We start from the raw sequence: 26,333 nt of genomic DNA on the forward strand, positions 1-26,333 counted from the left end.
CTATAGAGTATATTACACTAAAACCCCATCCAAACAGGCATTGGAAGTCCCAATGGTATGGATGTACCATTCTCAGATATTGGATGCAGATATGGACGAAGGTAATGAGAAGTAGTAGAAATGAGAACAGCAAGAAACTTAACATCAGGATTGATGGTCACTAAGTCAAAGAAGTTAAGGAATTCTGCTACCTAGGCAGTAAAATAACCAATGATGGACGGAGCAAGGAGGACATCAAAAGCAGACTCGCTATGGCAAAAAAGGCATTTCTGGCCAAGAGAAGTCTACTAATATCAAATACCGGCCTCAATTTGAGGAAGAAATTTCTGAGGATGTACGTCTGGAGTACAGCATTGTATGGTAGTGAAACATGGACTGTGGGGATCCGGAACAGAAGAGAATCGAAGCATTTGAGATGTGGTGCTATAGACGAATGTTGAAAATTAGGTGGACTGATAAGGTAAGGAATGAGGAGGTTCTACGCAGAATCGGAGAGGAAAGGAATATGTGGAAAACACTGATAAGGAGAAGGGACAGGATGATAGGACATCTGCTAAGACATGAGGGAATGACTTCCATGGTACTAGAGGGAGCTGTAGAGGGCAAAAACTGTAGAGGAAGACAGAGATTGGAATACGTCAAGCAAATAATTGAGGACGTATGTTGCAAGTGCTACTCTGAGATGAAGAGGTTAACACAGGAAAGGAATTCATGGCGGGCCGTATCAAACCAGTCAGTAGGCTGATGACCAAAAAAAAAATGGACAGCCACTGCTATTCCAGTTGCTGTTTGTTTTTGTTACCTGGAGTTGTTACTGCTCAGTCAAGTGGCTCCTCAATTGGCATCACAAGACTGAGTGCACCCTGGTAAGTCAACAGCACATTATGGCCTGGATGGTCACCCATCCAAGTGCTTATCACAGCCAATCTGCTTAACTTTGGAGATCTAATGGGCACTGGTATATCACCATGGTATGCCCATTGACCCTGTAGAATATGTTATAGGGGTAAAAGAATGTAAGACTCAATAACGTCTCAGTTAATAATCAATCAAAACTCTGCAAGAATGAGGAGCTCACCAGAGGGGGTTACAAGGTGATAGTTGGCATTATGAAAGCCAGACTCAAGTAATGTCTCAAAATCATCAGTCTTTCAATTACGTAGAATTTGGAAGCAGTCACTACATACAGTGATGTTAGCCAATATGTTGAAGTAGGGGGTGTACAGATCGCCTAGCCATTCAAGGCGGCTATCATAAATGTTTATTTGCAGTTCAAAATTCTTTACCAGTTAAATTTTCATCCCTAGTGTCTAACTACATTGAGATGACAAAAGTCAAGGAATACCTCCTGATATTGTGTCAGACCTCCTTTTGCCCGCCGTAGCACAGCAACTCAACGTGCCATGTACTCAACAAGTCTTTGGAAGTCCCCTGCAAGATTTGTGAGCCGTGCTACCCTTGTAGCCATCAATAACTGCAAAAGTGTGAAGTGCTTTGAGAATTTCAGAGTTAATTCTAGAAACAATTGTCTTTCCTCTGTCTTGAAAAAAAAAAAAAAAAATGGTTCAAATGGCTTTAAGCACTATGGGACTTAACATCTGAGGTCATCAGTACCCTAGACTTAGAACTACTTAAACCTAACTAACCTAAGGACATCACACACATCCATGCCTGAGGCACAGAGAGCGGCTGGCTCCTCTTTCTCAAACACCCAATATTTTAAGTATAGATGTGGAACAGTGGCACCACGCCACTGGTTCCTATGTGCAGGTGGGAAGTTGGCTACGAGAAGTCTCTTAAGTGTGGCGGTCAATTGACACTGACAAGTGTTTGCTGCTCACTCCATAGAAGCTGTATAGAAAGTGCAAAGAGTAATTACGTGTTATTCCTTGGTGGTTGAATAATTGTAATTATTACAGACAAAGGAAACATGATTTGACTAGAGACTCTTACTTAATCTTTGGTGTAGATCTGCTAGAAGCAATACCTGTCTTTGATAATGTAATTATACTTAATAGAGTCTAATGGTTAATGACTTAGTTGACATGTAAGAGTCTGAATGCTTATGTGAAACTTGTGATAGAGAGAGAGAGAGTCATTTAAATTCCTATAATCATCATTAGTTCTTCGGAGAAGAAAGTTGTGGAAATTGACGCAGCCAACTACAAAGAGAAGAGGGTCGGCTAAACATTTCAAGTAAGTCAACTGACGTGGGAGTGGTGTGAAGTTAGCAATCCAGCCTCACACCGCTTCTCTTGTAGCCAAAACCATTAGAATGTGGTGACCATGACAGGACATGAAGAAAGAGGAATTTTGAAATGAAATCAAGATAATAAGATATTGTTAGTTGCCATAGCAACCAATAGTAACAAGACAGGGAAATTTTTTTGCAGAGTTGGATTCTGCCTAAACAGTAAAAATACTGAAAATTAGTAAATACCATACAAGAGAAGACGTAAGGAAGATCAGCATATTAGACCAAGATGAGATATGATGAGATCTGTTCATCGACGAAGATTCAGTGTAGAGAGTAAGCAGCCCTCACACACATTGCAGGGTTGTGGACATGGAAACTAGCCAACAACTGATGATACCAGCTCCAGCTGCCAATCACTGGTGAGGATTCTACATCCGCTCACCGACACCGATGCTGAAATCAACCTTCGACGCTGCTGGTGCCCGTGCTGTTCACCAGTGCTGATTACGCATCTGCTCACTAATGCAACTAGAACTCTATGCCAGGTGAGTGCAAAGCAATAATTGGTTAAGTGTAAAGTTAAAGAAACTGTTGAATAATTGAACTCTGTTAGGATATCTATTATACTTAGTGTAGGTTTATTTTTAATGCTCACAAGGTCGAAAACGTGTTAAGTAATTGATCAAGAACAGCAACTGGCTTCAGAACCAACCATGGCTATTAAAGTGAGTAGGGAAATGCTGGATTAGTCTGAAATAGCGAATTTAATTAAAGCCCAGCGGGCAGATTCAGCAGCTGCAAATGCTCAAATGGATTTTAAGTGAAAAATTAGATGCGCAAAGTGAAGTTTTAAGTTCTAAGTTTGATGCCTTAAATAAAAAAGTGGAGAGTTTTCAGTTATATTTAAAGAATGGGTTAGGTAATTCCTTAACTATCCAGATGAATCAAATGTTTACTGACCTTAGCCAAAAGCAGGAAGAGCAATTTCAGAAGTTGGCTCAGAAGTTAGAATTTGATATTGAAGACAAATGTAATTATGTAGAAGCTGAACTTGGTCAAAAGTTAGGGTCCTTTGAAAAGTGTATTCAATGTTACATTTGATGCTGTAAAGCAGAGGTTGCATACCTTAAAAGAAAATGTGGAAAAACAGGATAAATTAACACATTTAGTCCAATCACAGGGTGCATGTGTTAGTACCCGAGTAGATAATGTGGAATGTGATGTTAAGGAGAAACTAGTCAGTTCATACTTAATAAATATAAGTAATCTGGAGGAACAGGTAGAGGAAATAATCAACCAAAAAGTTGCCGTGAGGGTAACCTCCGACAACGTTTCTCAAAATTTTGCTTCAGAACTAAGAAAGGCATAGTTAGTTTATGGAAAGAATTCAAAATCATCCAGGATAAGGTAGACAGAAAGGTGACTTCTCCTAACATGGTATTGATCAGTGAGGTAATGACCGACCTTCAATTGGAAGGGAGGGGGGGGGGGGGGAATTCTGGACTATGCAGGCAATTTCCAAAGTATAAGCCAGACGGGGAAGCACATCCTACTCACTTTCTGAAATGGTTTAACCATGCCTTACTGATGAACTGGGAAGATTAAAAAAAGATTGAGTTTGTGGTAGGGTACCTTTTAGGAGAAGTCTCTGAGTGGGATACAGTCAACATCGAGAAACTTTCATCTTAGGCAGATTTCCAGAAGAAGTTTAAGGAGAAGTATTGGTCAACTAGCACCCATGAAAAATTAATATCTGATTTGTGGGACCCGAAGTACTGTAACAGTGCATGGGGCACAATGAGAAAGTATTTCAACTGGCTTTTAAGATGTGCGAAGTACTTAGATAAGCCCATGAAAGAAGAAGGGTTAGTTCGAATTTTAATAAGTCATTTATCCATATACGCCAGGAAAGATATATCGTGTAGTAGGTGGAAAACCGTAGAAGGCCTGTTGTCTTTTGTGGACACACTCGATGCCTTGAAGAAGGACCATAACGAGATCATACACCAAAATGAAAATCAGACTTATAAAAGGAATAGTAATAATAATTTTAGAGAACACAAGGCTAATTTTGCTAGAGTACACCAATAGGAGGTAATAGGAGCAATGGTAATGATAATTACCAAAAGAAGCATCCACCTTTGATTATAGGATCAGTGACGTCGCAAGAAATTGTACCAAGCAGTAGTAGAGTACAAAGTGGTAGTGTAGTACCCTATTTCAGTAACCAATCAGTGAATACCAATAATGAGGAAAAAGTAGTGCGATCTGGATCCAGGGCCAGGGGCCAGGTTGTAGAAATACATTAGAAGGCCTAGTTTCTAATAAATATGTTATTTCACACATAAGATAGCAACCAAAGAATGGTTGCTACTGGAAGAACAGAGCTTAACTACCATTAATCCTCAACCAATAATAGTAGGAAAAGTGGAGGATTTGGAAGTTAACATATTTATAGATCCCAGGAGTGAAGTGTCAATTATTTCTAGTGCTTTCTTTAGCACATTACAAACTAAACATGACTTACTGCTATTACCAGGAACGGGGGTGTACATAATCAGTATTACTGGAACAAAGAGCTAAGTTGGAAAACACAAGACCCAGGTGAAATGCAATATTGGGAATAACCCATTTCATCAGACACTGTTAGTAGTAGAAAATATCGATAGGGATGTGTTGTTTGGCCTAGATTATCTATGACAATTTAATATCATATTGAATTTTGGGGAGAATCTTCTTTATTTTGGTAAAGGTGACTACAAATATTGTGTACCATTTGCAATGGACAGCTATACTGGTAAACAAGCAACTGAGAAGCAATGTTTACAATTAACAGCAGCAGCACAATTTTCGACAGAGGTTGAAAAGGTAAGTTATGTGTCACATCAAGCTGACATACAGAGCACAGTAAATGTATCGCCAATATTAAGCAGTGAACAAAAACTAGATTTATATAAAATTCTAATTGAATATGAAGAAGTATTTTCCGATCATCCCAGTAGTGTTAGCAACTATATCTGTAAATTTAAAATCAAAGACAGTACTCCATTTTTCTGTAAGCCATGTCCAATACCAGTAAGGATGAAAAAAGCAGTTAAGGAAGAAATTGACAGGATGATTGGCAATAACATAATAGAACGTAGCTGTAGCATCATGAATAACCCCTTGGTAGTAGTAAAAAAGGCTACAAGAGGTGTGCGTTTAGTGCTAGATGAGTGTACTTTGAATAAGCATATAGAGGTGGATCGAGACTGACCAATTAACATCAATGAATTATTGTCCAAATTTGAGAAAGCAAAGTATTTTAGCACAATGGACCTGACTGCTGGATATTGGCAAATTAGTTTACATCCTGAAACAAAGAAATACACAGTGTTTCCTTTTGATGGGAAATCATATCATTTTTATGTGTTACCATTCGGATTAAGTATATAAGTATCTGTGTTTATATGTGCACTGGACAAGGCATTAGGAAGAGAATTGTTAAAGGATTTAATAATATTTGTAGATGATACACTCATAATCCCATCTACTTGGGAAAAGCATTGCCTGACCTTGAATAAAACCCTGCAAAGGTTTAAAGAAAAAGGTATTACAGTAAAATTGTCAAAATCACACTTTCCAAGACAAGGGCTTATGTTTTTTAGGGCATACTGTAGGAGTGCAGGGAATTAAACCAGATTCGGAATGTATAAAGTCTATTAAGGAGTGTCCACCCCCTAGAAACATATGACAATTGAAGCGATTTATTGGTATGACTGAATACTATACATGATAAGTACGAAGTCAGGAGCTGAACAACCCAAGACTTTTACGGTTATTAAGGAATGGAATACCGTGGATTTGGGATCAAGAGACCAATGATGTGTTTGAAAATGTAAAAAGAACACTAGTAAAATCACCCATATTACAACATCTGGTTAGGGATCAGCCATTTAAAATTTCAACAGATGCATCCAACTATGGTATAGCAGCAGAACGTTTCAACGAGAGTGAGGTCTGAAAAGTACAAATCACATATCTATAGCTTTTGCTAGCCAGAGTCTTATAAACATGAATTAAACTATGCAGGCACAGAAAAGGAACTATTATCAATAGTATGGAGTATCCAAAATTTCCAAACACTAGCATGGTGGTCAGAAATCCGTGTATATATGGATCACCGAGCTTTATCTGTTTTAACGAGTAGTTGGTTATTACATAGTAGATTAATGAGATGGATGTTGTTCCTACAGGAATATGACATTAAAATACAGTATGTAAAAGGTTCTGAAAATATTGTACCTGACACTTTGTCTAGGTTGCCTGTAGACATGAAAGAGTTAAAATGTACAGAAGGACCTGGCGTAAGTTTTGCAATTAATTTCATGACATTTGAATATCCACACAACAGGGTACAAGAAATGGCTCAAAGAATAACCAACAACATACATCATAATCAATACTTTACAGAAATATTTGCTATGTGTATTAGGAAGTCTTTACCTCCTAATGAAGTAGAGAAATGGAAGGTTACAGAGAATAATTTGTTTTGGAGAGGCAGTATAACATCGCAGCTTTGGTGTTTATGTATCTCAAAATTGATAGAGGACGAGATTGCATGGTATGTCCATACTGGATATGGACACTTCGAAATAAAGAAATTTATCGCTCATATGAATAAATTCTATTATTTTAAGAAATTAGGTCATAAGGTAGCATTTTTAATTAGGACTTGTGAAATTTGTCAGAGGGTAAAAGAGAGTAATATTCATGTTAAATACAAAATGTATCTAATCATTCCTCAGGCATTACATGATCTTACAGCAGCGGATTTCTTTGGACCAATTCCGAAAGGGAAGGGAGGTGTATCATGCATGTTTGTCTTCAGAGTGTTGGTCAAAGTATGTTAAGTTGTATCCTATTAAGAAAGTAAATATACCAACCGTCATTCACTGTATGTAACAATACTTTCTCGAGGTATGCAGACCAAAATGATTTCTTACCGACAACGGCCCACAGTTTGTTCGTAATGAATTTAAAGAATTTTTAGTGTGGAAAGATGTTCGGCAAGTATTAATCTCCAACTATAATCCATCTTCCAATCTGTGTGAAAGGGTTATGAAAGAAATTGGGAAGTTATGCTGCATCTACTGCCATGAAAAACATAGGTTATGGGCAACGAAAGTTAAGGACTTTGAACTTATTTTAAATGAATTACCACATTTATCAACTCAATTAACACCTTTGGAAGTAATAGGCAAATCCTTTGTGGAAGAACCCCTAATTAAATATATTACTTGACTGGAACAACCTACTGTTGATTATGAACTTATTTTCCTACGCTGAATTGCCCCAACTTCTTACACTATCCCCCTACTTCTTACAATATCCTATTATCCACTGCTTACAGTTAACAGAGAAACATACCAATGTGGAATTATGATAACGTCACCCAAAACTGCTCCTGGTATGTGACTGAATCATCCTTGGTTGTTTGAGGATTGTGCCGGCTAACATTTTGAAGAAGTCATCTTCAATGGTTAGAAAGTAGAAAGTTGTGCCTACTAGGAAATTTTATGGCATCGTCCTCAGTTATTTCAGGGGTGCCCCTGGCTGTCTTCATGACTCGTCCTGTGTCATCTCAACTTATTTGACTTACTAAGCAGATAGACTAAATTTGCCTAGCCAGCCAGTCTCTCCCACCATTCACGTATAGTCAGGTCTCATTTTTGCCTAGCCAGCCAGTCTCTCCCGCCATCTATGTATAATTAGATCTTATTTTTGCCTAAGCTATTCTATGAAAGTAACCTCTTCTCCAGTTTCTCTATGCAAACCTGGGTGTAGGGGTCATAAGAAACTGCAAAGGATTATAGATTAACAGAAGATATGATATGTGAATAATTAATTAGTTGTGATAATATGATACATAATTTTATACTTAATACAGAATTTTTTTTATTTTTTTTTTACACTTTATGATGTGTAATGTAGATGGGAGGGGTTGCATAGATTTTGACAGGGGTGGGTAGTGTTGGTACAGGCATAACTAACACTAAACACACACACACCACAACTTTCAAACAAGTATGACTGATTCTTCACCATTTGCCATTCCATAGGCGTTGTTAAGATTTTCTTCAGGGGCCTCAAGGGTGAAGGTGAGAATGTCCATTCTGTAGGAGATGATTTAACACCATACCTCCTCCGGCTTCTCACTCAAGTACCAGCGAGGTAGGGATCCTGGGGAAGCGAGGTGGGAAGGGTTTCCTGTCTTTGGGGCTATCTTCTATCACTTCTTTGATCTTAGCAACCATTTCTACTTTTCCTTTCTTACTTCTCATTTCAGTACCTATCTATCTTTCCCTCTTTCCATATTCAACCACTTCTATCACTGAAGTCCTTCTTAGTTTCAGTGATTTCCAATAACCTACAATTTATTTCATATAAGCAGGCCGAAGAATCAGGATACACAGACACATTTACACATACACACAATGGAACACAAAGATACAAACAATAAAAGGACAGATTTAAATGATGTAAGACAGGCCAAGGGTAGTAGGTGGAAAGCTATGTGTACATTTGAAAGACATGCACACATTGTTGTTTATGGTGATGGTTCTACATCGTATTGTATACATCTACTATGATAAGTCTATACCAGATATAGATAAGAAACAGGCCCAAAAGACATACACACATTGGTGTTTACAGTGACAGTTCTAAATTGCATGTGGTTCTACATTGCATATCTGTATGTAGAGAAATATATTTGGATATGTAAAGACTGTGATTATTTTGTATCATATACATACATAGATATATAAGGAAAGTAAACTACACATCAACTACACCTGAGAATGAAGCATGAGTAAATTAAGGAGAACATAAGCTGGAGAGGAATAGATTGTGATAATTAGTAAGGATGGTCAAGGTGACAGATATTTTGGTGACTTGTAGGATAGGGGGACTCTTATAACCTAAGTAAGCATATTATAGATTCAATAATGTATGTAGGCATGAAGTATATACTGAAAACGTAGAAGTGATAAGTAAAGGAGGACTTTAGGGTATGAAATGAAGTATTAAGGAGCGAGTGTGAAAAGTGAACTAGATTTTCAACTTTACCAGAGGATATTTAATGATAATGCACATAAAGATGTATATTAGGGCAATTAACCACGAGGCCTGCTCAGGAAGGATAAGGGGCTGCACCCAGTATTTATTGAATACAAAAGGCAGATAGGCAGACCAAAGGAAGGCTGACCTATACTGTGTGGACAGGGGCACCAAGAAGGGGGTTGACCTGTACCATAGTAGAATAGGAATTTAAATTGGTGTACCTACCAAGGAGGGGCTCTCAGAGGGTCAACCCATGTGTAAGGCATAGGTATGGACCCTAAAGGTAAAAAGGTCAGTATTGTAACAGAATTCACAAAATTTGATAGATAGGATTCTGGTAAGTTTGGATCCTATAGCCAACTACCATAATTAGGTTTTAGGTGTGGAAAAAAAAAACACCACTTTTATTTTGCCCAAAGTTCCTCCAGGCTACAGACAAATATAGGTAATGATACCAGTATGTACTGAGAAAAAATAGAACACAATTTTAGAATAAAGGATGAAATATTCTAGTGTCCATGATACCTGGAGTTTACGACTGGAGTTAAGGTCAGAGTCCTCATAATTCAAAAGTAAGAGCAATACGGAATGAAAGAAATATGCATATAAATATACGTAGAAAATGAATACTTTTAAAATGTAGATTGTTGTGATGTATGATATTAAGATACATATTGATTATGTACAAATAATCGTGTGTTCAGGCTGAGGGGAGTGATATGTAGCGCTTTGAGAATTTCAGAACAAATTCTAGAAACATTTCTCTTCCCTCTGTCTCAAACATATTTTAAGTATGAGTGTGGAATAGTGGAAAAGTATCTACTGTGCCACTGGTTTCTGTGTGCAGGTGGCAAGTTGCCTATGAGAAGACTCTAAACGCGGTGGTCGATCGACACCGACAAGTATTTGCCGCTCGCACCATATAAGCTGTATGGAAAGTACAAGGAGTAATTACGTATTATTCCTTGGTGGTGGAATAATTGTAATTGTTATAGACAGAGGAAACATGATCTGACTATAGACTCTTACTTAATCCTTGGTGTAGACTTGCTAGAAGCAAGACCTGTCTTTGATATCCTAATTATTCATAACGTTGAACGATGCAGATGGCTTGCAAGAATCTGAATGCTTATGTGAAACTTGTGATGTTGTTCTTTGTGGAAATGAAAATATACTAGAACTGATTTCAAAGTATTATGTGAGTACCAAGTTACTTCAAGAGAGAGAGAGAGAGAGAGAGAGAGAGAGAGACGTTAGACGTTTAAGTTCCTCTAATCAGCATTAGCTCTTCAGAGAAGGAAGTTGTGGAAATTGATGCAGCTGACCACACAGAGAAGAGGGTCTGCTAAACATTTCAAGTAAGTCAACTGACGTGAGAGTGGTGTGAAGATAGGAATCCAGTCTTGCACCGCTTCTCTTGTCGCCAAAACCATTAGAAGTGTTGCCAGTGCAGGATTTTGTGCACAAACTGATCTCTCACTTATGTCCACACTCAAATTATCCAGAATACTCTTCAAACCAATCACAAACAGTTGTGGCCAGAAGATATGGTGCATTTTCACCCAATTCTATGGCCCAACTGATATGGTCACGAGCCCAAGGCAGGTGCTGCAGGCAATGTCATGCTGTTAGTGCAGGCACTCACATTGGTTTTTTGCTACCATAGCCCTTTAACCCCAAATTATGCTGCACTGCCCTAACAGAAATGTTGCACATACACATTTATTTCTGTGGCAATTTCTCTGAACACTGCAGATCTTGGAATACTTAACTCACTAATTATTTCTGAAATGAACTGTCCCATGTGTCTCGCTCCAACTTTTATTCCACTTTCAAGTTCTGGTAATTCCAATCGCACAGCCATAATCATGTCAGAAACCTTTCCACATGAATCAACTGAGTACAAATAAGAGCTTTGCCAATGCACTGCCCTTTTATACCTTGAGCATGTGATACTACAGCCATCTGCATATGTGCATATCTCTATGGTTCAAATGGCTCTCAGCACTATGGGACTCAACTTCTTAAGTCATTAGTCCCCTAGAACTTAGAACTAGTTAAACCTAACTAACATAAGGACATCACACACATCCATGCCCGAGGCAGGATCGAACCTGCGACCGTAGTGGTCTCGCGGTTCCAGACTGCAGCGCCTAGAACTGCACGGCCACTTCGGCCTGCCATATCTCTATCCCATGACTTTTGTCACCTCAGTGTATAACTCATTGCCTACGTGCCAAGTAGGGTCACCACTTCAGTAGACATTTATTTCCACAAAAAGATCTGACTGACAAGCCGGTGCACACCATTTCTCAACAGCCAATAAGGGTGTGGGAGATAAGTCATGTGTTGGCTGCAGGACACTACACGAGCATTGGTCCTAGAAAGAATGGTTTCTCTGTCTCCAACGTCCAAATAGATATGACATAACCTACCTCTCTCTCGCCTAATTGTCCAGACTTTGTACTGACAATGGAGTTACATCCTTCCACGACCACTCTGCCTCGATAATGTTGCATTCCAACTTGGGCATTCCCAATTGCATTCAGATTACCAAAAACAAGTAAATGGATTTTTAATGACTCCTTTAGTTAAGAATGACTCCCTTCAGATGACCATGTCCTCATTTATCCTGGCCAGGACTCACTGGGCCATTGCAGGGGCTCTGCACAAAATGGGCCATCAGGGTAAAGGTTTTGCCCAGCTGTGTGGAACATGCAGCATCAGACAAGCACAGACAACCTCCAGATGCTATGAATGTAGAAGTTTTTGGAAAATTGCAATAACACAGATTAAGGGATATGTCTACCTGGTTAAAGTGAGAATATTCACATACAGTTGGTGTGAGGACGTTCTGCATGCAAGAACAACTCTGACCTGGCCAACTGCACTACCACCAGTAATAGGCACACTGTGTATGTAGCCATGCCCAGAGCTGCCGCTGCGTTAGTTGCTCAATTACATTCTCTTTCATAGTGTAAGTGATGTGAACTATCTTTATAACCTAAACCAATTGTGTGGCAAATAAATATTCCGAATTATATTGCCACAAACCACAAAAGTATGATAGAGAATGTTATATCAACACAAAGTGTGCGGCCTGGTCATCACTTTCAGATATTATTTTGGGATCTGCAATATGGAATGATGTACAATAAAATTCTTTTAAGTGCTTTGTTCCAGTCTGAACATAACTCCAGGCAGTATATTTGGTATATGTATGGTATATTCCCAGTGTATACTACTGACAAAGTCATCTCAGGTTTTCCATCCGGGTAACTACATCGAAATTCCATGATCTTCTGATGAGTATCACTCTCAGCATCTTCTACCAAAGTGTTAAGATTAAGCAGGTGTCCCATACATGGAATTCCCATGTAATCTCAACACTTTACCAGAAGACGATGAGATGGAAGCCTGAGGCAATTTCATTAGTAGTAGTATAAAGATGACTATAGAGGTCATGGGGTAAGGTGGTCTCTTTGTTTTATTTTCTTGGAGAGTGCTGCAGTCTAGTCTTGAACATTTAAAACTACTGAAAGACATTTCTTTCGCTTCATCAGCAAGTTTCATGGAATCATGGAAACTGTTGCGCACACTAATATCCAATGAAATATTTTGCAGTTTCCTTACGTCTGATGTTCTGCAGTTTCCTTATGTCTGATGTAAGGTAGGTAATAAATTCATCTGCATGTACTAAAATAATAAATATTGTGTCATTTGTGACAAAGCTCGTAAAATAATATATTTTAGCCTCCAAAACCATGTGTTTTTTTAAATTCTTAGGTTATGTAATTTCATATTCAGAAAATATTTAGCATAATGGTGTCCATTTGGGCTTAGTGGCCAATCACTTGACAAGGCAAAGTGGCAGGATAATGTACTTACCTTGTTTCCAAGGCAACAGAATTGATATCAAGACAGCAGTACTTCTCAAAATAAGTACACTATGGCATTAGTGTATTAATAACTTGGTGAAAAGCTATGTTCTTTTATATGTGAAGGTGTCATAAAATTATTTAATAAAATCACTACAACAATCATGGGAGTCCCAAATTATGCAACAAGCATTGGATGATATGAGATCAGAAAAGATGGCATTTGTAACAGCAACCAAACTACTCAGTGTTCCAAGAAAGACACTTAAAATACAAGCTCTTAAAAAGAACTTCTTATGTATGTTCAACAAAGAGGAAGAGGGGCCGACCGGTGTGGACATGTGGTTCTAGGCGCTTCAGTCTGGAACCGCGTGACTGCTATTGTCACAGGTTTGAATCCTGCCTTGGGCATGGATGTGTGTGATGTCCTTAGGTTAGTTAGGTTTAATTAGTTCTAAGTTCTAGGTGACTGATGGCCTCAGAAGTTAAGTCGTATAGTGCTCAGAGCCATCTGAACCATTTGTGAGGAAGAGGGAGAACCCCTTAATCATATTTTTGGCACAGAATGAAGATATCTATATCTAAATCTACATAACATTTCACAAGCCACCATAAGGGGCGTGACAATGGGTACCCTGTACCAGTACTAGTCATTTCCCTTCCTGTTCATTCACAAACAGAGCAAAGGAAACCTACTGCCTGGTACGCCTCCATATGAGCTCTAATTTCTCGTATCTTATCTACATGATCCTTACTCACAATGTATGTTGGCAGCAGAAGAATTGTTTGGCAGTCAGCTTCAGATGTGTGTTCTTTAAATTTTCTCAATAGCATTTCCTGAAAGGAACACAGCGTTCCCTCCAGGGATTCCCAATTAAGTTCCTGAATTATCTCCTCTGAATTTCTTCAATGTCTTCCTTCAATCCAACCTGGTATGGATCCCAAACATTCAAGCAACACTCAAGAACAGGTTGCACCAGTATCCTTTATGCGGTCTCCTTTACAGGTGAACCACGTTCACCCTTTCATAAAATTCTCCCAATAAACCAAAGCCGACCATTTGCCTTCTCTACCACATTTTTCACATACCCGTTCCACCTTATATTACTTTGCAACGTTATGCCCAGGCATTTTAATGCCTTGACTGTGTCAAGCAGGACACTAGTAATATTGTGTATGAACATTACAGGTTTGTTCTTCCTACTCATCTGGATTAACTTACACTTTTACACATTTAGGCCTAGCTGCCATTCATCACATCAACTGGAAATTTTGTCGAAATTGTCTTTTATCTTACTACTTTCATTCAACTTCAGCACCTTACCATACACCAAAGCATCATCAGCAAACAACCACAGACTGCTACCCAACCCGTCCACTAAATCATTTACATATATGGAGAACAACAGCGGTCCTGTCACACTGTGTTCTATCACTTATGAAGTCTTTGAGCCACTCAAATATCTGTGAACTTATTTCATATGCTCATACTTTCATTAACAGCCTGCAGTGGGGCACCATGTCAAATGCTTTCCAAAAATCTAACAATATGGAATCTGTCTGTTGCCCTCCATCCATAGTTCTCACTATATTATGTGAGAAATGGATAAGCTGTGTTTCACAAGAGCAATGCTTCCTAAAACCACGCTGATTCATGGACGTAAGCCTCTTAGCCTCAAGAAAGTTTATTATATTCGATCTGAGAATGTGTTCAAGGATGCTGTAGCAAACAGAAGTTAGGAGTATTAGTCTGTAATTTTGTGGATCCATTCTTTTATCTTTCTTATATACTGGAGTCACCTGCTCTTTTTTACAGTCACTTGGGACTTTGTGCTGGGTGAGACATTCATGATAAATGCAAGCTAGGTAAGGGGCATATGCTGTAGAGTACTCTTTGTAAAATAGTACTGGGATTCCATCCAGACAAGGTGATTTATCTGTTTTCAAATCTTTAAGTTGATTTTCTACACCAGATATGCTTAGTTGTGTGTTGTCCAAATGGTTAAATTGTGGTATGTTTCAACGGTTCTCTTGTGTGAATGATTTCTTGAGCGTGAAATTTAACACTTCTGATTTTGTTTTGCTATCTTCAACAGCCAAATCAGACTGGTCAACAAGGGACTGAATGGTAGTCGTAGACCCACTTAGTGATTTTACATATGACCAGAATTTTCTCAGGTTCCCTGTCAAGCCTTTTGCTACGGTGTGACAGTAGTTTTTGTATTCTTCACACATAGATATTTTCACAGACACACCAGTGTCTACTAACCTTCACATGTCATCATTTGTGCATCCCCTTTTGAACCCAGAGTGCAACAGCCTCAGCTTAGTCAGTAATTTGTTAATTTTGTTATTAAACCAAGGTGGGTCATTTCCATCCCTTATCCCCATACTTGGCATGTAACTCTCCAGACCACGATTTACAATCTGATGGTATTATGACATATTAGTAATAGATTTAGGCCATTTGGGATATCAGCTTCCTTAACAGAATAGCCAACCACATTCATTCAACAAAGACAAAAGCAAGTTGTAGAGAAGATTTCAGTGACACAGTTTGGGAAGGCACATCCAAAACCAGATCCCACTTCAGTGGCCAGATCACAGGGCTCTAATGAAGCTAGAACGCAAAGCCTTTTCAGAAAGAAGTGCAGCAAAATGCTTTCACTCCGCTCATAGAAGCTCATTTCTCTTTCGCAAAGAGCTCTGAGTAGATGAAAATGCCATATAAAAACAGAAATGTAAATACAAAAACATTGCCAGGAAGTGAAAATGCCAAACAGTTTTCAGTAAAAAACAAATTTCATGTCCTTTCCATGAGAGAAGAGGTGGATTTAGGCCTAACATCGGTAAGGGAACATGAACTTTTGAACAAACCTTGTCATCAGAATAGTGATACAGGCTGAGGTTCAGCATTAAGGCAAACAGTGATGGTGAGAAAATGAGCATGTCATCCTTTGCATGTAGTAATGGGACGAATGAGAAAGACAATATCAACAAAAACTTACAACAGTGCAAATATGAAAGTAGTGTATCATTTTTAACAGACAGTCGTGGCAAAAACATGATGAGACTTATCAAAGAAAACAAAAAATACGATGCAACAGGTATTGTGAAGCAATGAAAAACATTATTGGTGTCAACTTACATGATAAAATGTTGGAAAAAAAAGACTGTGTCATGTGTAGGGGAAAGTAGAAGAAACATGCCCAATGGGTAAACATGCGCATCGCTGTTTCTCTGATTTGAAAGCTTTGTTGAACTTTGTAACCAGTGCTACACCTAGCAGCAGGTTAGCGAACTACTTTCGTCTGGTCACTGGGCTGCCATTACAGTCTCACGTTCAGTGAGTCTGCAAATGGTGAAACGTGAGGTTGTGATCTAATTAGCAGTCCTCGAGATTTAAGACGGTGAGTCTCTATTTATTATGTGATCTAATTTGCAGTCCTCAAGATTTAAGACGGTGAGTCTCTATTTATTACGTTGACCAAATTTACTCGTGATATAGTTGAAGCCTGTATGTCACGGGTATATTTTGACATGAGTCCTGTTTGGTTGTAATTAGTTTTAAGAAAATTGTGGCCAAAATTTATTTCCAAGACACTATGGGGTAAAGGTGCACACCGACGCACACATTTCCCCCTTATGTAGTTAAATACCAGCAGACTTCCAACAGTTCATTTTTTTTTCTTTTTTTTTTTTCTTTTTTTTTTGTGTGCTCAGATACTGAGAAAGTACATCAGGAAAACAGAGCAGTATAGCTATACTGTAGACACGCTTAAACAAGCAATGCATGCAGTAAAAGAACAGATGGCAGGAAAATCAGAGAAGTTGGTAGGAACTTCAAAATACCACAATCAACAATACAAAAAAACCTCGCAAAGCCCATTAATGAGTTAACACAGCCAAGTTTGAGGCATAAGTCTATTATTCCAGAAAGTGTTGAGCAAGAAATGGTTCATTTTATCATCCTTCTTTGCAACTTGTTCTATGGCTTAATACCTAAAGGCTTGTGGAAATTGGCATATGACTACATTGAGAAGAATGGTATTAAACACAATTTCAACAAAGAGAGTGACTTTGCCGGCAAAGATTCGATGTACAGTTTATTAAGCGCCACCTGACCATTAGATTACAGCAGCTGGAAAATACTAGTGTGAATAGAATCAATGCTTTCAGCAAGGAAGAAGTTACTCGATTTTTTGACAATCTGCTGACTTTAATGGGAAAAACTGAATATTGATCCCACAAGAATGTGCAACCAACATGAAACTGGCATAACCATTGTACAAAAAAAGCGTTCTAAAGTGTTTGCTACCAAAGGTTCAAAGAGGGTAAGCACTGCAACTTCCGCTGAGAGGAGCAGGACCATCACTGGTGTGTTTTGTATGAGTGCTGGAGGTCATTTCATACCTCCTATGATGATTTATCCAAGAAAATGAATGAGTGCAAATCTTCAGAAAAATAGACCAGATGGGGCCATTTACTGTTGTTCCAACAATGGGTGGACCAACACAGTACTATTCATCGAGTGGCTTCTTCATTTTAAAGAACATACATGCCCAATAGCTGATGAACCAGTGCTCCTCATACTGGACAACCACAACAGTCACATTTCCATTGAATCTTACAAGATTTGTAAAGAAAACCACATCCACATGGTCTCTCAGCCACCGCACGCGTACCACCACCTACAACTCTTGGACCTAACCTATTATTTGAGGCCAGGGCCCAGGTTGTAGAAATACATTAGGAGGCCTAGATTGTAATAAGTATGTTAATTTCACCCATAAAATACCAATCAAAGAATGGTTGCTACTGGAAGAACCGAGCTTAACTACCATTAACCCTCAACCAATAATAATGGGAAAAATTGAAGATTTTGAAGTTAACATATTTATAGATCCCGGCAGTGAAGTGTCACTTATTTCTAGCACTTTGTTTAGCATGTTACGAACTAAACATCACTTACCGCTATTACCAGGAACGGGGGTGTACATAGTCGGTATGCAAAGAGCTAAGTTGGAAAACACGAGACCCAGGTGAACTGCAATATTGTGAATATCCCATTTCCTCAGACACTGTTAGTAGTAGAAAATATCAATAGGGATGTGTTGTTTGGCCTAGATTGTCTATCACAATTTAATATCATATTGAATTTTGGGGAGAATCTTCTTTATTTTGGTAAAGGTGACTACAAATATTGTGTACCATTTGCAACGGACAGCTATATTGGTAAACAAACAACTGAGAAGCAATGTTTATGATTAACAGCGACAGCACAATTGTCGACAGAGGTTGAAAAGGTAAGTTACGTGTCACATCAAGCTGACATACAAAGCAAAGTAAATGAATCGCCAGTATTAAGCAGTGAACAAAAACTAGATTTATATAAAATTCTAATGGAATATGAAGAAGTATTATCCGATCATCCCAGTAGTGTTAGCAATTATATATGTAAATTTAAAATCAAAGATAGTACTCCATTTTTCTGTAAGCCATATCCAATACCGGTAATCTGAAAGAAGTAATTAAGGAAGAAATTGGCAAGATGATTGCCAATAACAAATAGAACGTAGCTGTAGCATCATGAATAACCCCTTGGTACTACTAAAATTGGCTACAGGAGGTGTGCATTTGGTGCTAGATGCACGTACTTTGAATAAGCATATAGAGACGGATCGAGACCAACCAATTAACATCAATGAATTATTGTCCAAATTTGATACACCAAAGTATTTTAGCACAATGGATCTGACTACTGGATATTGGCAAATTAGTTTACATCCAGAATCAAAGAAATATACAGCATTTCTGTTGCTCTTTTCATGATACAAACAGGGCACCAGAGAATTACTGAGTATGAAGTTGCTGAACATGTGAAGAATGCTTTTCTTTAAGTTGCTACATTTTCAAATGCCTTATCTGGCTTCCGTGCAGCTTGTGTTCACCCATAGAACCCCGCCAAGTTTTCTGAACTCGATTTTGCCCCAGCTCGAACACTAGACAAGCTAAGAGTTGAAGCAGCCACAGATTGTGACAGTCCTTCAACATCCGCAGCACATAAGACCCCATCGACTGCCACAAGTCCATCTGTGGGGCTATTTGATGACCCTGCTTCCGCAACATCCACAGGAGGTTTTACTGAAAGCCATCAGAAGTTTATGACTTATCTACCAGCTTTTGACATAAAGAAGAAATCTGATGGGCCTAAGCCTACTGAGGTTAAAACAAGAAAGTCCAGAGAAAAGCAGCACTCTGAAATACTAACTAGCACATTAATGAAAATAAAGCTTGAGTTGGACACAGAAAAGAAAAAGGAAAAAGAAGAGGTGAAACAGCAAAAAATTGCCAAATAAAACATAAAATTTGCTAGAAAGCTTAATCTCGGCAATAGGCCTAAGCCTAATACGAAAAAAAGTATGGATAAGGAGAGATTTCAAAACAAGAAAAAGGATAACCAGACTTTTGGCAAGAAACACTTACAAAAGAGGAATCAGACGATTCAGTGTTGACGAAGTTCCACTGTGTAATGACGATGAGTCCGATGATATTGACATGGAGCTGTTTGACCCTGGCGCACTTTATGGAGCCAACGACCAGATTTGCGGGCTTTGTGGAGATCATGGTAAAGACAGGGAACTGTGGTACAGATATATTTTGTGTGGAAGATGGTACCATGCAGCTTGTACCACAAATAATTCTGCTAAAGATTTTACATATGGTACGTGCTGTGAAGGACTTATCTAACTTGTTAAATCTGTAGGCCCCTAACATCAAAGAAAACTCTGCATTTTATTTGAAAACCAATAGTCCTAAACTATGTTAAATTTTGTAAAATTTTATTAAAACTTATGTTTAACCTAGTGTAATATGTGCCTTATCAATGTAATCTTTGGAACAAACCTTGTATTGTTTCTCTTCCTCTCCCAGTAATACTGTGTATCAATTCTTCTAACATGCGCACAATTACCCCACTCAATGCGCACATTTCCCCGACATTCGGGAAACCATGCGCTTAGGTAGTGTCTTGGAATTTTGTTTTTGGTGCGTTTATTTTTAAATATTTTGGGTTATCTTAATTTTTTATAGATACTAGAATAGTTGCTCTAAGTTTTGATGGTAAAATAAATTTTATTTAACGAAGTAAATTTTTTTAAAAAAAAGTTCCACTTAGGTGCACACGTTTCCCCTCCTTCCCCTATAGCGGGTGCAAATGATATTGGAAAAAACGAAGCAAATAACTGCCTAATGGAACTAAAAAAGTTTGTGGAACACAATAAACAATGAAATGCAGTAGTTGTAACTTTACCATACACGTATGATCTAATGTATCATTTGTGTTTCAACAAAGTAATTCGAAAAACTAACATTAAAATAAAAATAATTTGTTCTTTGTTCGGAAAATATAGCTTGCTTGATATAGGCAAATTGGACAGATGTCAGCATACCAAACACGGAAAGCATCTAAATTACAAAGGAAAAAGCTCTGTATGTAAAATGATAAATGAAATCATTGTGAACAGAGAGAGAGAGAGTAACATGAGAGAAAAGGATTCCAAGTTGCGTGAAACATCTCTCTCGTCTGTTCAATATGAGTCTTCCATAAATCAAGCAATACCATCAACCAGTGTGCTAGAAAAAGCCACTCCTATCAAACATCATGCTAATGCAGGCGTGAGCAAAAATCAAACTTTGTCTTTATTCCACCAAAATATATGTAGTCTCAAGAATAAAATAGACCAGTTACTAATAAATTTAAAAGACAAGTGTGTAAGTGAGTCTGATATACTGTGGTTCTCAGAACATCATGTTATGAGTGGCATGTGGATGCTACAAATTGAGAACTTTAGTATAGCTGATCTATTATGAGAAAAGGTGGAGTTGCAATATTTGTAAAAAACAATGTAGCGTACAAATCTCTAGATTTAAGCAAATAGTGTGATGAACACCATTTTGAGGTGTGTGGCATCGAGTTAACAGCAGACAGTGAAGTAGTTATTGTATTGGCTATTTACAGGGCACTTGCTGGAAATCTGAATGTATTTCTGAGACAAATAGAACCACTTCTGTTCCACCTATGTAGGGAAACTATATCAACCATTGTTATGGATGATTTGTATGTGGACTTCTTAACAGAAAATAGAAACAGAACTGACTTTGAACACCTTATGTAGTGTTACAACATAATACCAGTGGTGGACACTCCAGCTAGAGTAACAGCCATTTCTAGCACTTTAATAGATAATGTATTTGTAGATAAGGATATTTACAATAATTTAACTGTGAAAAATATTATAAATGGCCTCTCTGATCCTGAAGGGCAATTCCTCACTCTAAACCACATAAACGTACAAAGGAAAGAAAATTTCATTTTGATAAACTTTAGGATTATAAACAAACACACCACTGAAAACTTTAATCAGCAATTACAGCTAGTGGACTGGTCTCCTGTGAATGCTGCGACTGATGTTAACTCAAAATTTAATATATTTATCAATGAATTTACAAGTCTTTCAGAAAAAACCTTTACAAACAAAGTCAGTGACAGAAAACATGTTAAAATCTGGAAACAAGCCTTGGATTACTAAAGGCATCAAAATTTCTTGTAAAACAAGAAGAGAACTATATACAGCAACCAAGAGATCAAATGATCCCAGTAGGAGTATGTGGTATAAACTCTACAATAAAGTTCTGAATAAGACCATACAAGCAGCAAAGAAAATGTGCTTGAAGACAGAAACTGATTACTTGAGCAATAAAGTAAAAACTATGTGGAGTTTTGTTAAAGAAGGAAACAAGGAAAAATGCGATTTGTAGTGAAAATATCCAAATAAAAAGTGATGGCCATGTTGATAGCAAACCAAAAATAGTTGCAGACACATTAAACAAACATTTTAACAGTAACAGAGAAATAGGTTTACAAGGCACCATGAACCAAGCCATCAATCTTTTGAAAGCCAGAGTACCTAGCTCAGTATAACACACGAAGGCAACAAGTCACTGTTCAAGAAACTGAAAGATTTATTAAATCCCTGAAAAGTAAAAACTCTTCTGGGATTGACAACATCTCTAACAAATTATTATTGATAATTTAGTAGATAAACTTGAGGTAACAGCAAATAAGGCGTTAAGTAAAACAGCGAACTGGTTTAACATTAATGACCTTTCTTTAAATGACACTAAAACAAAATACATTCAGTTCCAAACAACATTTTTGATGCACCACTTAAGCAAGGAGTAGTTCCTGAGGGGTTTAAGTATGCAGTTGTAAAACAGCTGTATCAAATGGAAATAAGACAGATGCTGCTAACTATCAGCCAATACCACTACTGACAAGTTTTTCAAAGGTTTTATAGAAACTAATGCATACCAGGACAGTAAAACATCCCAGGGATCAAAATATCTTCAGTGAGATTCAGTTTGGATATCAGAAAGGTTTGTCAACAGAAGATGCAATATTCGCAATTGCTGGCAAAGTCTTGGAATCTATCAACAAAAAACTGAAGGTGGTTAGGATTTTTGTGACCAAAGAAAAGTATTTAACTGTCAGTCACCAGACTCTTTAACAAAAAGGTGCACATCTTGGGTGTAAGTTGTTCATCAGGGAATTGGCTTGACTCGTACCTGTAAAACAGGAAACAGAAAGTTGTAGTGGATAGTCAAAATGGAGTACCATTATCTTAGAATGGAGTACTATCACATATGGAGTGCCCCAATGCTCAGTTCTGGGCCCCCTACTTTTTATTACCTTTATAAACGATCTGTCTCTGTGTATGGAATATTGTAGATTCATCATTTTTGCTGATGAAACACACTACTTTCTGATAATTTAGTAGATAAACTTGAGGTAACAGTAAATAAGATGTTAAGTGAAACAGCGAACTGGTTTAACATTAACGACCTTTCTTTAAATGACACTAAAACAAACTACATTCAGTTCCAAACAACATTCAAAAATGAAGAAATAGTAGTAAAAATAGGTGAGCGGGTGATAACCAGGGTGGATATCTCAAAATACGTAGGCTTACATGTTGACAGCAAACTGAGCTGGTCAAACCACACAATGGATCTATGCAGAAGATTGAGCTCAGCTACTTACGCATTACGTATTGTTTCTTCTTACTGGAGTATGGAAATCACTGAGGCAGCCTATTATGGTTAATTCATGCCATTATGGCATACAGAATGGTCATTCCATGTCAAATCAGCACACTTTAAATAAATATTTGACCTCACCATCTTAGATTTTGCTGAAAGTTGTTTTGCTGAAACTAAGAAAAATACCAGATTGCAATTTTTTACCTCAAACCATTTCTGAAATATGGTCCTGTAAACTTTTCAAAAACTGGACAAATATGTTTGAATGGACTTTTTTCAAATTGCCCTAGGAGCTGCTCTAATTGAGCTAGAGAGCTTCTAAGTAATAACCTATTTCAAAATACTGATCAAGATTTTGATTTAATTTTTTTACAAAAAGGGCATAATTGAAAATTTTCAAAATATTTCATACTGTTGTAAATTACATGGCAAAATATAAATGTGGGATGATGACGTGTTCATTGTTAAAAAAAATTATTCTGGACTCTTTTTTTCACTAACAGCCATAGTATCACCAAACCGACATTTAACAAACAGGAATTTCATTAAAATATACTGAAAGGTAAGTCAAAATGTACTAGAAATATCAAAATATCACTTTCTTGAAACAAAACTAAACAACATTTTCTACAATTCGTTGCTTATTTTTTTAGTTTCTTACAGTTTAAACTAATAATCTATTAGCTGGCAAAACGAAATGTTGAGTGTGGGACCTATAGCTAAGATTTAAATAAGGTGTGAAAAACTTGTAAGTAGACTATTGATGTAATACATGTAATGCACATTTCATTAGCACAGACTTTAGTCACTGTATGAAGGCTGAGCATGCTTGTGTTCCTGTCTATGAGTGCAGCAAGCTGTGAACAAGCTGAAACAAGCACAGTGCTTGATGTCTGTACAATCATTCAGAGAATGGAGCCATTGTTGAGAGGATATGAGACTTATCTTCTAAGGCTGTGTGTGCCTACTGCATTATTGTGCACTGTGGTTTTAGTGCAAATCAATTGTTACCTCTGTGTTGACGAGTTTGTATCTAGTATATTTAATAGTTCATTTACAAGTAAGTCTATAAATTGAAGGAGAGTTTATAAGTGGTTTTTGTATCAATATGGAACCAAGTAAGAAGTGCAGTGCTGTAAAAGTGCAGTGTTGTAATCCACTGAAAAAGTCAAATCCTTTTATTAGAGACAGAAAAAAACTGAGAAATGTCACAGCATGGATGCTCAAATTATTTCCACAAATACCTAGTGGTGGCAGGATTTGTGATAAATGTAGGACAGATGTAACCACATTGAAAAATACACCAGAGCCAATCAGGGCTAAAAGTGTTCAAGATTCTTTTGGATCAGAGATAATCATCCCAGACCAAGACCCTGACTTCACTGCAACTTCAGTGGTTGTTCAAAGACTTAACACATCACTTCAAGAACTAGATGAGTCCCCAATTGATAAGAAAAAAGTAACATCTAGACATTACTCAAAATCAAAAGTGAAAAAAAGCTCCTCATCAGTGCTGCTGAAACTTCTTCATCAGATACTGATACTGATGAATCCGTTCTCCAAAATCTCAAAACAAACTTTAATAATTCAATAAGTAGAGCAAAAAACTAATGATTCTTACAAGTTTGCCTGAAAAGTGGAGTGTAAGGAAAATAATGAGGGAATTTAATGCTCCTAATTACATTATTCGGCAGTCCAAAAAAATTTTGAAAGAGAAAGTATTCATGGAAGGTCCAAACCCAAAACCAGGGAAGTATTTACGAACAGAAACTGTCAAAACATTCGTTTTATGAAAATATTGAAATTAGCTAGGCAAGCCAGCTATTAAAGATTGTGTGACAATTACACAAACAAGTGGATGTAAAACAAAAATATAATAAAAAAAACTTACTTTGTGTAACCTTAAAGAAGCTTACCAACATTTTAAAGACAAGTTTCCTAACATAAAAATAAGTTTCTCTAAATTTGATAAGTTGAGACTGAAACATTGTGTATTTGCTGGCTGGAGTGGCACACACACTGTCTGTGTGTGCACAACTCACCAAAACATAAAATTAGTGATACAAACTAAGTACAGTAACAACCAGCAGCTTAAACAATTATAAGCAATGCATTGCAAAAATGGTTTGCAACCCATCATCAGTTGATTATAAGATAGGAAACTGTGAATATTGCCCTGGAGAAACTTTCATATGTAAAATTTTACAAGACTCTTTTGACGAAAACTTAATTGAAAGAGTTCAGTTCCAATAGTGGATGTCAGTTGACCACTGTAAGCTGGAAATTGTTCAGAAAACTTCTGAAGAATTCATAGATTTATTTTGTAGTAAGTTGTTGATTCTGATTCAGCATGACTTCATTGCCAAGCAACAACGAACATTCCTTAACTCCACAAGAGAAAACCTTACGGAATCTGAATTTGTTGTCATATGTGATTTTTAGGAAAATTATAGTATAGTTCTGCAGGATGAAGCTCAGAGTTACCACTGGACAAGACAACAGATTACTATCCATCCTTTTGTTATATATTACAAACAAGAAGGCAAAATTGAGCATAAGAGCTCTGTCATTGTTTCCAATTGCCTGGAACACAATACAGTTGCGGTTTACACTTTTCAGAGGAAACTTATCTTATGTAACAAATGAATTTCAAAAGCTTCCAAACAAGATATACTATTATTCTGACGGCTCTGCTTCTCAGTAGAATAATAAGAAAAACTTCCTGAACCTTTGCCTTCATGAGGAAGACCTCAACATAAAAGCTGAGTGGCACTTTTCAGCCACAGGACATGGGAAAGGGCCTTGTGATGGAATAGGGGGTTCAGTTAACAGACTGGCAGCTTGTGCAAGTTTGCAAAGGCCATACCAAAATCGGATCCAAACCGCATGAGATCTATTTGAATGGGCAGTAGATAATATCACAAATGTTGATTTTGTGCATTCCACTCAAGAAGACTATGCTGCTTCAGAAATATTATTAAAAAGCCAGTTTGAAGAGGCATTGACAATGAAAGGAACACAGCAATTTTACACTTTCATTCCCAACAGTACAT

Source organism: Schistocerca serialis, chromosome 3 (genome assembly GCF_023864345.2).
Source record: "Schistocerca serialis cubense isolate TAMUIC-IGC-003099 chromosome 3, iqSchSeri2.2, whole genome shotgun sequence".
Lineage (NCBI taxonomy): Eukaryota > Metazoa > Arthropoda > Insecta > Orthoptera > Acrididae > Schistocerca > Schistocerca serialis.